The sequence below is a fragment of the Ambystoma mexicanum genome, chromosome 1p, assembly GCF_040938575.1.
Source record: "Ambystoma mexicanum isolate Mex_15411 chromosome 1p, UKY_AmexF1_1, whole genome shotgun sequence".
In the NCBI taxonomy this organism is placed as follows: Eukaryota; Metazoa; Chordata; class Amphibia; order Caudata; family Ambystomatidae; genus Ambystoma; species Ambystoma mexicanum.
In genome coordinates, this window is record NC_090921.1 from 1,444,454,702 (window position 1) to 1,444,466,956 (window position 12,255).

Genomic DNA, 12,255 nt, shown 5'->3' on the forward strand with positions numbered 1-12,255 from the left:
CTGTGTCCCTGGAAGAGGTGGATGTCCATTCGATGGCACATGAGGTGGTCACTGAGCCTGTGCAGGAGCCTACAGGGGAACGGGCTGTGGAGGAACAGCAGGCACTTGAGGGCAGTGCAGATACTGTACTCCCCATCACAAACTGCCATCCAGTCGAAAGGAGCACCTTTGCCGCAGACAGATTTCCAGGCAGCAGGAGAGGTTGACAGTGAGGAAACAAATCCTAGATAGCATTGCCAGAAGGAGAAGGGAAGAAGGCACAAACATGGTACAAGAGAGGCAGGAGGTACAGTGCTCTGGTGTCGGTCCAGGTGCACTTTGTGTGGCAGCAGGAGAAAGAAAGGCAGTGGGCACTTAAGATGGCAATAGCCAAGACCAGGGCTGAGGTTGAGCAGAGGATGGTGCCGGTGCGGTCTGACATCCTGTAGGAATATTGCAGGGCAGCAGAAGGGATTGAGCATGGAATAATGGAGTTCCTGCTCACCCTCCAGGAATCAACGGGCCTACAGGAGGTGGAAGTGAAGCCAGAATTGTCCTTGGCAGAGGCATTGTCAGAGATTGGCATGAACTAGCCCGCTGACTCCTGTATATAGTTAATTAGTTGAAGGTTTCCTTTTTTATATTTTTTTTCCAGGTCTATTTACTTCTTGGCATTCTTGTTTTTCATCAATGCAGTTAACTTTTGTTATTCAACACCACAGTTTGCCGTCTCTTTATCCATGTGCACATTTTGTCTGTACATGATCTACAACTCAGTGGGCCTCATTCCGAGTATGGAGGTAATCATGGCGTTATTTGCGCCATGACTACCTCCCATACCAGTACCGAGTCAGACCTGGTTCAATGGGGACTTAACGGTCCATTCGACCTTGGAGGGACCGGTAAGTCCCCATTGAAAAAAACATTCCCCATTCCCATTTCAGCCCCCATAGGGCTCAATGGGAATGGGGAAGTAGCTAATAACGGTACCTCAATTTGCGGTACCGTTATTAGCTCTAAAGTCCCTTAACGGGTCCCGTCCTTAACACCTGGTCAGAACAGGCATTAAGGAAGGGACCTGCTAAGGGAACTCAGAATAGGGCACAAAGGGATTACCGGCAGCGGTGTCCTTACCGGTGCCGGTAATCCCTTTGCACCCAACTCATAATGAGGCCCCGTATGTGCTATTGCTGTAAAGTGGGTTTACGACACATTCTATGGGTCATGTCGGTATTGGATTATTTGCTGGGGGACATACGTGCATGATTCATGTGAGCGTGATGTTTACTCTGATGCCTTTATGTCCAATGTATATATGTGGACAATCACAGATGTGGGGAGAGGATATGTTTGGAGTTGCACGTTGTTTTACATCTTTGTCAATCACATGTGTCGCTTAGCTACTTCTGTGCTTTACAGTACAGGCATGTTGGTCATTATTGTGCATGGTGTGCGTGGGGGTTATTGACATTTATGCTGTGGTTTTCATGGCACTTCCCTTGTACATGTGTTCATGGGTGTTGTGTCATGTTGGGGGTTTTCTGAGGTAGGCCTGGTGCCAATACTTTGATTGACTTGTGCATATGGCCATGTGCAAATGTGTTTCACAAGTAGGGAAGGGGGCATCACAAGTGTGGAGGTGGCAAGGGATGGTTGCCTGATGCCGTTATGGTGCTAGGGCATTGCATGTTTGGTGTCAATGTATCTGTGTTGGTTGGGTATGTGTTGGAGTGTGTGTCTAATGGTGGCAATGTGGGGAGACATTTCAAGATGGAAGGTATGTTTCATGGTGATGTTGTGGGTCTCATATTGAGGATGGATACTGATTTGTTTCGTTGTCTGGCCAGATGTTCCACAGAGCAGGGATGTCTGAGGCTCATTCACCTCTGCCCATTCACTGCTAAGGATTTATGTTTCTTGGACGTTGTATTCCTTTATGCTTTCACAGCAGTTTTGATGGACCTTTGGCACTAGCTTGCATTCTCACACTACATGTATGGGTATTGCTAATTGGCATTTGGGATGTGTGGGAGGGATGTGTTATCACTCTGATTCACTGGGATACACACCTCACATGTGGACTATGTGCCCTGACCATCGAGGGACAAACGTATAGCTGCTGTGAAGTTTTGGTTGGCTGTTGTGAAGCTGAGTGTGGGGGATGCAGTGGATGGTCTGACTGTCCTGGATTCACCAGCACTGCCTTCGAGTGATCATGTTGGAGGAGGATGTCTGCCAGGTGTAGTTGATGGAAGACCCAGGTCAAAGGAATTGAGGAAGGTAAGTGCCCCACAGCAAAATTAGCTATAGGTGTTCATGATGCATGGCAGCCAAGTGTATTTGTTGGTGTTGCAACAATGATAATGCTGATGCCACCATCATTCTGAACAGGGCCTGCAAGCCTGTTTGTCACCTTGTAGGGAGAGTGCAAGGGTGTGGGTATCCACTGTTGTGGGGTATCTGACAGAACCCTTTTCCCAACAGATCATGGGTGTGTGCAAGCAAACTGGTTTATCTGTTCAGCATGCAACAAGATTAGTGCATCTGTGGTAGTACGATTGAGGTGCCCCAATATGCAGGGGTTACGGGGGGGGACATCCAGTGAGCTGTTGGCAAGCTAGTTATGTGGCCAAATTACATGGGAGTGTAAGTGCTCTACGTAGGTGATCTGGGGATTCATCATGGACCGCTGTAAGCAGGATGGTTCAATGGATGTTCTAAGAGATATATGTGGAAATGCACAACACTTTCAATTGGCAACAGCGAATTGAACTAATTCACGACTTTTCTAAAAATATTTCTTGGAAAGTTATGGTGCAACTGGGTGGCCCAGAGAGGGATCAATATAGAATGGGATCTCCCAACATTGTGATAATCCATTGGCAATGCTTATGTTGAAAACAAAACACACGGCTGTTGCATGATTGATGATGCCATTGAACTGGCCATGTTAATTTTTGAAGGACAACAGAAAGATTGTGAGTGGGTGCCAGGACAACGAGATTTCCTGTAACCATGGGTCCTTGGCAAGGGCATCACAGAATTTTAAGTGAGGTACGTAAAATGTCAAACATTACATGTATGAATTAGTATCGAAATTTTACTGAATGTGAGACCTTGTATCACTACTAAGAGATTTGGTCATTTACATTCTTTCAATGGAAATTCTTGGAATCATTTAAGTTATTAGCTACACATTTTAAATACATACAGATTAATAAGTACTATAAGATCACTTGCTCATAGATACTTAATGCTACAGAAGTGATAAGCACACATATGTGTGTGCTATTATAACCATACTGGATATAGGTTGACTATATAATATCTGTTCAAAATGGCAGACAATGTTGTCATTTACGTTGATGAATGGATCCTGTTATGTTTCGTAATATGTTGTTGCTCTGTGATGAATACCTATGGGCGATATTACATTTCTATAAATAGCATTTGTTTTTAGGTGTGAGGCTTACACGATTGATTCGGGCAATACATCCTCAAGCAGTAATAAACATATGGAAGTCCATCTACAACACCACCATAATGTGGTAGACCTATTGGTAGGAAACATGTGGGAATGGCTGCTGAAATTGTTCTCGCTGTGTCTCTTCAGACTTTTTCATATCACGGCACATGATATTGCCCAGTGGGGATATTAAAATGAAATGTGTCAATTTCATAACCAGTTTTTAATCATAATATATGCGGATTACATTACTTATATTACATTTTTACGCTTGCAGATTCATGATACAATGACCATTAAAAATGGGCGACGGTTTTGCCAGTGGCTCACCAAACATTGTTACAACCTAGGGCACGTAACCAGCCGCCATATTATGAAACATTTAAAACCAAATGTGGACACCAGACTGGTTTTCCAGTCATTGGGCCTCATTAGGAGTCCGGCGGTAACCCTGCCGATGCTATCGCCAGGTTGCTGACGGACTCGTAAAAGTTACCGGCACCGGGTATACGGAAGCACTGGCACCGTTGTTAACAGTCCCAATGCTTCTGTGATGGGTCTGCCTACTGTGGCCACTGTGCCCGGCAGGGTCAGACCTGTCGGGCACGGCGGCTCCGGCAGGCAGACCTGTCATATGCCATTCTGGAAACAACAGTGCCGGTAAGCTTACCGGCATCCTTGTTTCCGGACCGGCAGGGCAAACATGAGACCCCTTGTCTCTTTGCTCATGAGATGTTTGTTTACAACACAGTAAAAAAGAGGAATTACTTCATCGTTTTTTATTTTCCTTTTACGGGTAGTATACCTCAATGGCATTGCACTTGTCTTGGAAACAAGACTAAGCAGAGCAAGTTTGAATCCCGGGTCCACGCTTTGAAAGCTCTTCGGTATTAAGCACGCTATAAAAAATCAATTATAATGTATAATTCAGGGGAATTAAATTATGTGAAGCATTTTCACAGGTACGTACTAGGAGCCAGTGTGTAGTGGTTGATTAAGCACAGTTCTGATTGATTGATAAGAATCTACAGGATTATTTACAACTCATGGATAAGCATTGCATTATGTACTAAATTAGTATTTGAACTAAGGGTTTATAATGATCTGGGATATATAGAGTGTTTCCTTTTAGGTACTTGAGGACACCTTGGATTGGCATGGGTAGACTGTGTTGATTTGGAGGTTAGTAATGATATGTGACAGTTAAAACCATCTAATAATCACATGGTTGATAAGGGTTGGATTAATTTTCTTCTAGGATTTATTATTTTTTAGAAAGACAGTACTATTGGTCGCTGAAGGATAGGGTGCATATCGGAAACGCGTTGGGAAGAGAGGAAAAGAAGATTGCTGAAATGTTTGTGTCTTTGTTAACAATACAAACTGTCATGTTATTACATTAATGAATTATTTGGATGGATTTTGAGTTTTGTATCAAGACCGATGGTCATTTTAAAGTGAATATATTTAATTTTGTAACTTTGATCAAATAATTAAAATGTATTTCGATTTAATTTGTGTTTCACTCTGTAACTTTGATAACATGTTTTTAAGATGTTTGAATTGAGTGAAGGGAGTCCATAAAAGGGTGCATTTGGGTTTCTCATTGGATAAATTATTTTAGTTTTTTCAATGGATGTTCTGTTACACATGTCAAATTTCATCCAACCTCTGGTTTTAGGACTGTGCACTGTATGAGTAAGTGTGGGTGTTGGGGCGATGTGTGTTTGTGGGGCTTGATTGTGATGTGGCACCTTGTTGGGGGCAGTACTGGGTGGGTGAGGCATCAGCGCAGAGTGATGCAGATTTGGGGCTCAGTTTAGTGGGGGTACGGGGATGAGGGAGGAATTGTGGGTGTTGCCTTAGGTTAGGTGGTTGGGCCGCAGATGACTGGGGGTACTGGGAAAAGGGAACATTTGTGGGTGCTGCCTTAGTTTAGGGGGTTTGGGCTGGCACAGATCAGGGGGGTAGTGGGATGAGGGAGAACTTGTGGGTGATGACTTAGGTTAAGACTGTGGGGTGCAGATCATTGGGGTACTGGGACAAGGGAGGGCTTGTGGGTGCTGCATTAAGTTAGGGGGCGAGGATCAGTTTCATGAAGGTACTTGGATACTGCCTTAGGTTAGGGGGCTGAGGCACTCTTTACTGGGGGGCCGTGAGTGCTGCCTTAAGTTTGAGGATCGAGGCACAGTTTAGTGTGGGTGCATGGGTTTTGCCTTAATGTATGGAGTCAGGGCACAGTTTAGTGGGGGTGCTGGGACGATGACTTGGCAGTCGTAGGAGTGGAGTGGGAGTAATAATGATTGCTGGGTTAATCCTTCATTACTTTTTTCCATGGGTCCGGCGCAAATGTTGTTCGACACCGATATGTTCTGTTTGTGATGTGGCATGTTGAGGGCATTCCAGGGCCTACTCGTTATTCTTTGCATTGCAGGTTTCTGCACATATTAAATTCCATGAATTGGCTCCAAGCGCTATTTTTTTTGTTCGCCCAATGTTCTTTCTTGCTCTGAATTGGCAAATTGTTTTGTAAATTAGGCCCTGAATGTTCAAGGACAAGGGTTCATAACTCAACATTATGCCGCTGAGGGTTGAATAATTAAATTTGGCCTGCGCCGCTCATTTTAGAGACCGGACACTTTTGTGAAGCTTCGGGGGTGGCCTCCTGATTATTATCACACTTAAAGCCCTGTTCTACACCCAGAAAATAAGATTTGAGAGGTCCGCCTCCTTCAGCTTCTTCAAGGTGGGTCTGAATTGTGCTTTTCTGTTTTGTGCTGTGTTAGCGTGATTTTTCTACACATTAGTTACAATCGAGCAGTGTGCACACTGAATATGCATCCTTTACATTCTCTGCTTTGCTTAGCAAATAGGTCCGCATCCTTCACGCTCTCACCTTGGGAGCTTTCAAAGGGGCACTGTCATTAGCTGGATGAATCGGCTAGGACCACGTTTTCGAGGTATTTGACAAAGGTCCCAGAAGCCCTTAAAAAGGTTAACCGCCATATATCATTCCTAACTGACCCTGTTACTCTTCAGACTTTCAGGGTGTCCTTTTGGAATTCCACTATCTTTCTCAATGTCATATGAACCCTTAATTGTGTTTTAAGTGTTGTTTTCACCACATGAACACAAAAAGCAAAATAGCTGTTTTAGGACATGACACATTGTTTTTTCAGTAGCTTATTAGGGTGCAATCACAAGCAGGTGAGGTGCAATCAGAATATTATTATTTGTCTCTTAATATGTTTTTTTAAGTATAGTTTTTCTAGTGAAAAACAATATAAATTAGAAACAGGTTGCCTACTCATCTAGACTGCATTCCATATTATTTCTTAAATATGAAGTAAATCTTCTCTAGACATGATTAACAAGGTAGTTTGACAACATTAAACGCCTTAACACGTTGGATATACAAACAAGGCATTTGTCGGTACATGTGTAGCAGTCAATTTCCATTACCTATGTTTAACTATTAAGTCAATTTCCCTGTGAAATCTCTAAAATAATTATAATGGTTGAAAAGGAGTAAGAACGATCACATCTTCATTAGGAGCGAGGAGTCAGTATATGAGACATGCAGTAGCACCACACCATAAAAACACTGCCAAAAAGTACCATTCCATGCAGAGCTGTTCCAGTAAGCAGAGTGTAAAACTACTGTTGCAGCTGTTTCTCAAATGAACAATCACCAGAAAAAACAATGATACTAAGAGAAAAGTTACAGAGATGGTGTGTGTGTGTGCTTGCGTGTGTTTTTAGGTATATACTGGTAATACGATTTTGGGCATACAATGGGTACATTAATGGTTAATGATCAAACTCTCCCAGATGTGACCAGCAAAAATGTGCAGCTATCCGATCTGATCAACAGTACAAATTCTGTGGTTTATTTTTCAGGGTGCAAACCAGCTCCCCTGACACCACACACTGCCACCAAGTCTTCAACTCACACCCACAGCGCCCACAGCAACCCAAGAATGTTCTAGACTGTTTTCCGATTTCCATTCTATTTCCACTTTCGTTTCTGTTTTCAGCGCAAGAGCACTCAGAATAGAAAAGCTGTGCAGTGGGGGAGGGCCCCCGTGGACCATACATGGCAGTGGGGTATTATATAGGGCCTTATGGGAGATGGAATTACCTGCTTGCCCTTCACAGGGTTCTCATCTTTTACCTCTGGCTGACACTGAACCCCCCAAATGAACCTTCAGGGAAGTATGAAATGTGTGTGTGACTCGAACCACCCAAAAGTCGAGTGCTTGAATTGTACCCAAATCAACTTGCCGCCTCTACAAACCACCTGAAAAATGTCATTGCTTCAGAAAATATACACATGAATGGTCTGGCACATAGCTTAACCCTTGCTCATATTGAGAACATGTTTTCACACAGGTTTCTGTATGTAATGCCTTCACTTGTCTACACACACTACTACAAATGGAAATATGCCCAGGACTACAGCACAAGGAAGATTAAGAGAGGTAAAAAGGAAGAGGAAGAACCAGGAGAAGTAGGGGCTCCTGAGCATATACCCCGATTTCACGCAAAGATAGCTCAATGGAAATGAATGTCCCCCATTTCCCCACTATATGCCAGGTCGAAATGGATCTACATAAAATCCAGAAAGTAATCAAGCAACACCTTGAACCTACACTCATCACACAAGCAGCAGTCCCTGAAATCATAAAGCTTCAAATAGTGTTGAATGTATGTTCCCAATTTTCATTTCAGTTCAATATAAAATGGACCTGACACATGGATTTTCCGGACTTTCTACTTCATACAGGCCAACAATAGCCTCTTCAGACTTGCAAATGAGTCTACCAATGTTCTAAATCCCACACAGTCAGTGAAGGCAGCTAGGGCAAAAGACGCATTTCCACTGAACCACTGAATAGGTTATCATGCTGTGTTCTTTCGAGAGAGGGGTGCCGGCTACCTTTTTTGTATTTTTGGAAGGAACTTGGGGTTGGTCACCCTAAGTTACCTGGGGGCAACCAGACGTGGACTCCCTGCTCACTGTGCTCAGAGAGGCACAGCTTCACCTCACTGATAAGGCCCAACAAGGCTGAAACACGTGTATGGGGTTGCTATTGGTACCCTTGTTCAGAAGGGAATTGCCATAGCATTTCGGTGCTGGACTGCCCATGTGGGCGGGACAAAGACTGATATGCAAATTAAAATTTCCCATCTGTGAAAGGTACAGTGAGCAAAAAGCAGATGGCTGCGAACTCTCAAAGTGGTTAAAAACCACTGAACAGGTTATCATGCCGTGTTCTTTCAAGATAGGGGTGCCTGCTACCTTTTTTGCATTTCCAAATATAGTTTAACAGTGTGCATGTACTTAAGCCGACACACTATGTTGTTTTATACAGAACTCCCTTGTACTGTACCACTATAAATATGCTTTTAGTGTGGGTGGAGGAAAGAAGGCTTACACGATAAGCAGGGGGATTGTTCAGGATACTGCATTAAGAGGAGACACTGAGAGTGTCTAGAGTTAATTAAGATTCCAGAGACCACCGTGTGATTCTATAGTTTGAGGGTCTTCAGTTATCTACACTGCTTAGTAATATCTGGTGTGGCGCAACCCTCCCTATTTTGCAAAAGCCATCAATTTCAGGAGCAGTTTGCAATGAGGAGTATAGTGACCCACTGCCTACAGGGACAACAGCCAAAGAGGCCTTTATTTTTCTCTAAGTCCTAGATTGAGACCTGTGCTACTGGGAGCAAGGGAGAGCGATCTACAGAAATCCACAGGGGAATCTTTTCCTATCAACCAAATGATTGTTGTGGTTTCTTTTCCAGTGAGGGAAGCATCAAGATCGAGCAGAGGATCTGGAACAGAACAAAACATCAATTATCATTAAAAGCTACCATGATGGTCCCAAAATTAAACTGGCTTTATTATGCAAAAGATCCCTGCCATAGCCAGGGGCCTCTTAGCAACTTTCTTGCCAATATGCATTATGCAATAACCATTTGCAAAAAATCGTACATCTGAGTAATCAAAATGTTGCACTTTCACCATGGAAATCTGTTCACCAAAAACTCTTTGGAGTATTGATGTACTTACCTATTATCAGTATTGATCAGTAGTGCCATAAATACTGCTTATTCATGCAACAATATTTGCAGGACGTTCATATATGTACGAGCAGCACAAAATCATCAGCATATGATCCACCAGAAGTAGGGAAATGTGCAGACTTGAACTGCACAGGTGCATGAAGATCCAGAAGACAGGCCTTGTCTGCCTTATGCTCCAAGACTGTGGAACCTCCTCCATTCAACATAAGACTCACCCCCTCACTTCTACACTTCGGGAAGGAGCTCACAACCCTCCTCTTCTAGGAATGGCTCTTCCCTAACACCTAGTTCTACACCCCCTCCACACCCCACCCTACATAAGACTGGGTGATCTGGTTCTCGCTGTTTCCTCCCCTGGTTGATCATAGATCCCTTGCTGACAAAAAGCCTGCCCTCCCCTCCTCTGTTGTACGCTGTCCGATCCATTAGATCTTACTTTCATTACTGTGTGATTTCCCCAATGATTGTAAAGCACTCAGTTGTTTCTCAAAGCCTGGTCTGTGCTCAATAAATACAATAATAATAATAATAATGGTAATAACAATAATGATGATGATGAAAATAATAGTAATATGACAATATTGGTAGTCTCCTTGTTCCCAATCACAGGACATCAGGCAACGATTGCTCCAAAACAGTTTGTAGTGTGTTTGTATATAGATTAAATAAAATCGGAGGCAAAACACAATGCTGGCACAACAGTCTATGAACAACCCCCCCCCCTCCACCCCCCCCCCCGCACCTCCACTATATCTAACAATGCACACTGTATCAGTATACGCTTTTGCAACCTTTCTGAGATTTCCATATCTAGGTTTATTGACCATAGCTGGTATCTCTCCACCACATTAAATAGTACTTTTCTTTATGGTCGTATACGCATTTGGTTTGATGTTCCCATGCCTTCCCTCAAACCCAGCTTTGTGTCCCCCAGAATATTAAGGGAAGCGGCCCAATCCACACTCACTGACATTTTTGAGGAGATGTCCAGAAGGGAAATTTGGCAAAAGGATTTTGGTATAGATTTGTATTTTAAATATTGGTATGATAATCTATTATAATCTACCAGTGCCAAAATGCAATAATCATTTTAGTTGTTTTTTTTTTATAAACACCCAACTCGTGTTTTTTCTACACAAGGTCTCAAGCATTGGTGTTATGAAAGTTAGGGTGCATTTGCCGTGGCTCTTTATTCAACCAGAATCGAATTAGGTCGGGTTCAGTTGTTAATTTAACTTCTTGGCTCTGGGTCCTTGGATTATTAGTATATAATAGAAAATTAGCTGTGGGTTGGCTCTGTCTTGGCATATGATCCTTTAAATGGATTAGATGCCTAGTTAGGACATCCTCAACACGTGTTATCTGTTTACAAAAGACAATTACAATTGGATTAAAATAAATCCAAATTTTTGGATACATCAAATTACAATGATATATTTGTTGAAATGCTAATTTAAGGGTGAACCTGAGCGAAACGTGGAATTGATTATAACTGTACTATACATGAGGTTAAGAGTTTAACCTCTCACACTAGTCACGCAGCACACCACACCATATTCAGCGGGACCAGAGCATACTGAGAGGCGGCAATACCCAATTCTTGGTACTGTTACACGTATACATCATTTTATTACATCTGGAAACCAGTTAATGCTGTGACAATGCCACGATTCTGTAAGCTATTTGATGTATATATCTCCATCACCGGCCTAGCCCATTCAGGCCAGACAAATGCTGGTAATTATGTCAATCCACTTCCTCCAAAACACTTAAGGTTTAAATCTGTTCTTGCAAACTGTATATGTGGCAATGGTCGCCCACGTTACTGTTCTCTTCAGATTGATCATAGGCATGTTTTGGCCAAGTTTCGGGAGCCCTCAACATTTTAAAAATAGCTAAGTGTTAGCCAATTATTTTTTAAGGTATTACATTATAATGACTCCATTTCCCCAAAGAAAGTGCAAGATCCTTGCAGGTATATGTGGGTCAGAACAAGTAATACCTATACAGTTGCCAGGCATTTCCACAGTCTCCCAACCAAACATACTCTTCTTGCCATTAATATGTGTCGACCAGGCTCTCGGACTAACCTAGCTGTAATATTACCAGAGTGTAAAGACTTAGTTATGAGGGACAATGATGATTCAAACCTGTTCCAAGGGGGAGGGGGGACTTTGCCTAAAACTACCTCCAGAGTGGTGAAATAAATCATACGTCCATATCTAAATGGAGATGATAAACATCTATATTAGAAAACAATGGGAAAACAAATGCAAGGAGTCTGCTTCTGGGATACATGGATGCACACCAATTCACACACTGCTGTGACTTAGCATGCGTGCAATGTCACACCACTTTGATAGTCCTGAAGTCAGAGTTTAAAGAGTTGAGAAAGGGCCCAGAGGAAAGCCCAGTATGAGAGCACTCAGCTACTGAAAATTCAACAGCATAAACTGGCCTTAGACGGATGGCCATATCAGGTGAAGGGTCACCTCTAGCCCATCACTACCAGGGATGATAAGGCTGAAATTCAAGACCTAGCAGAAACTAAACTTGGGGGATTTCCCATTTCTCTCCTGCGTACAGGACCAGGGGAGAACCTTCACAATAACAATGCTGATTGAGAATACATGAAGAAAACCGGAATGGTTCAGCCTCAAAGTGTTGTAAAGTAAAACTCTGTCCTTAGCCACAAAATAATTGCAGAAGAGACGGCAGTG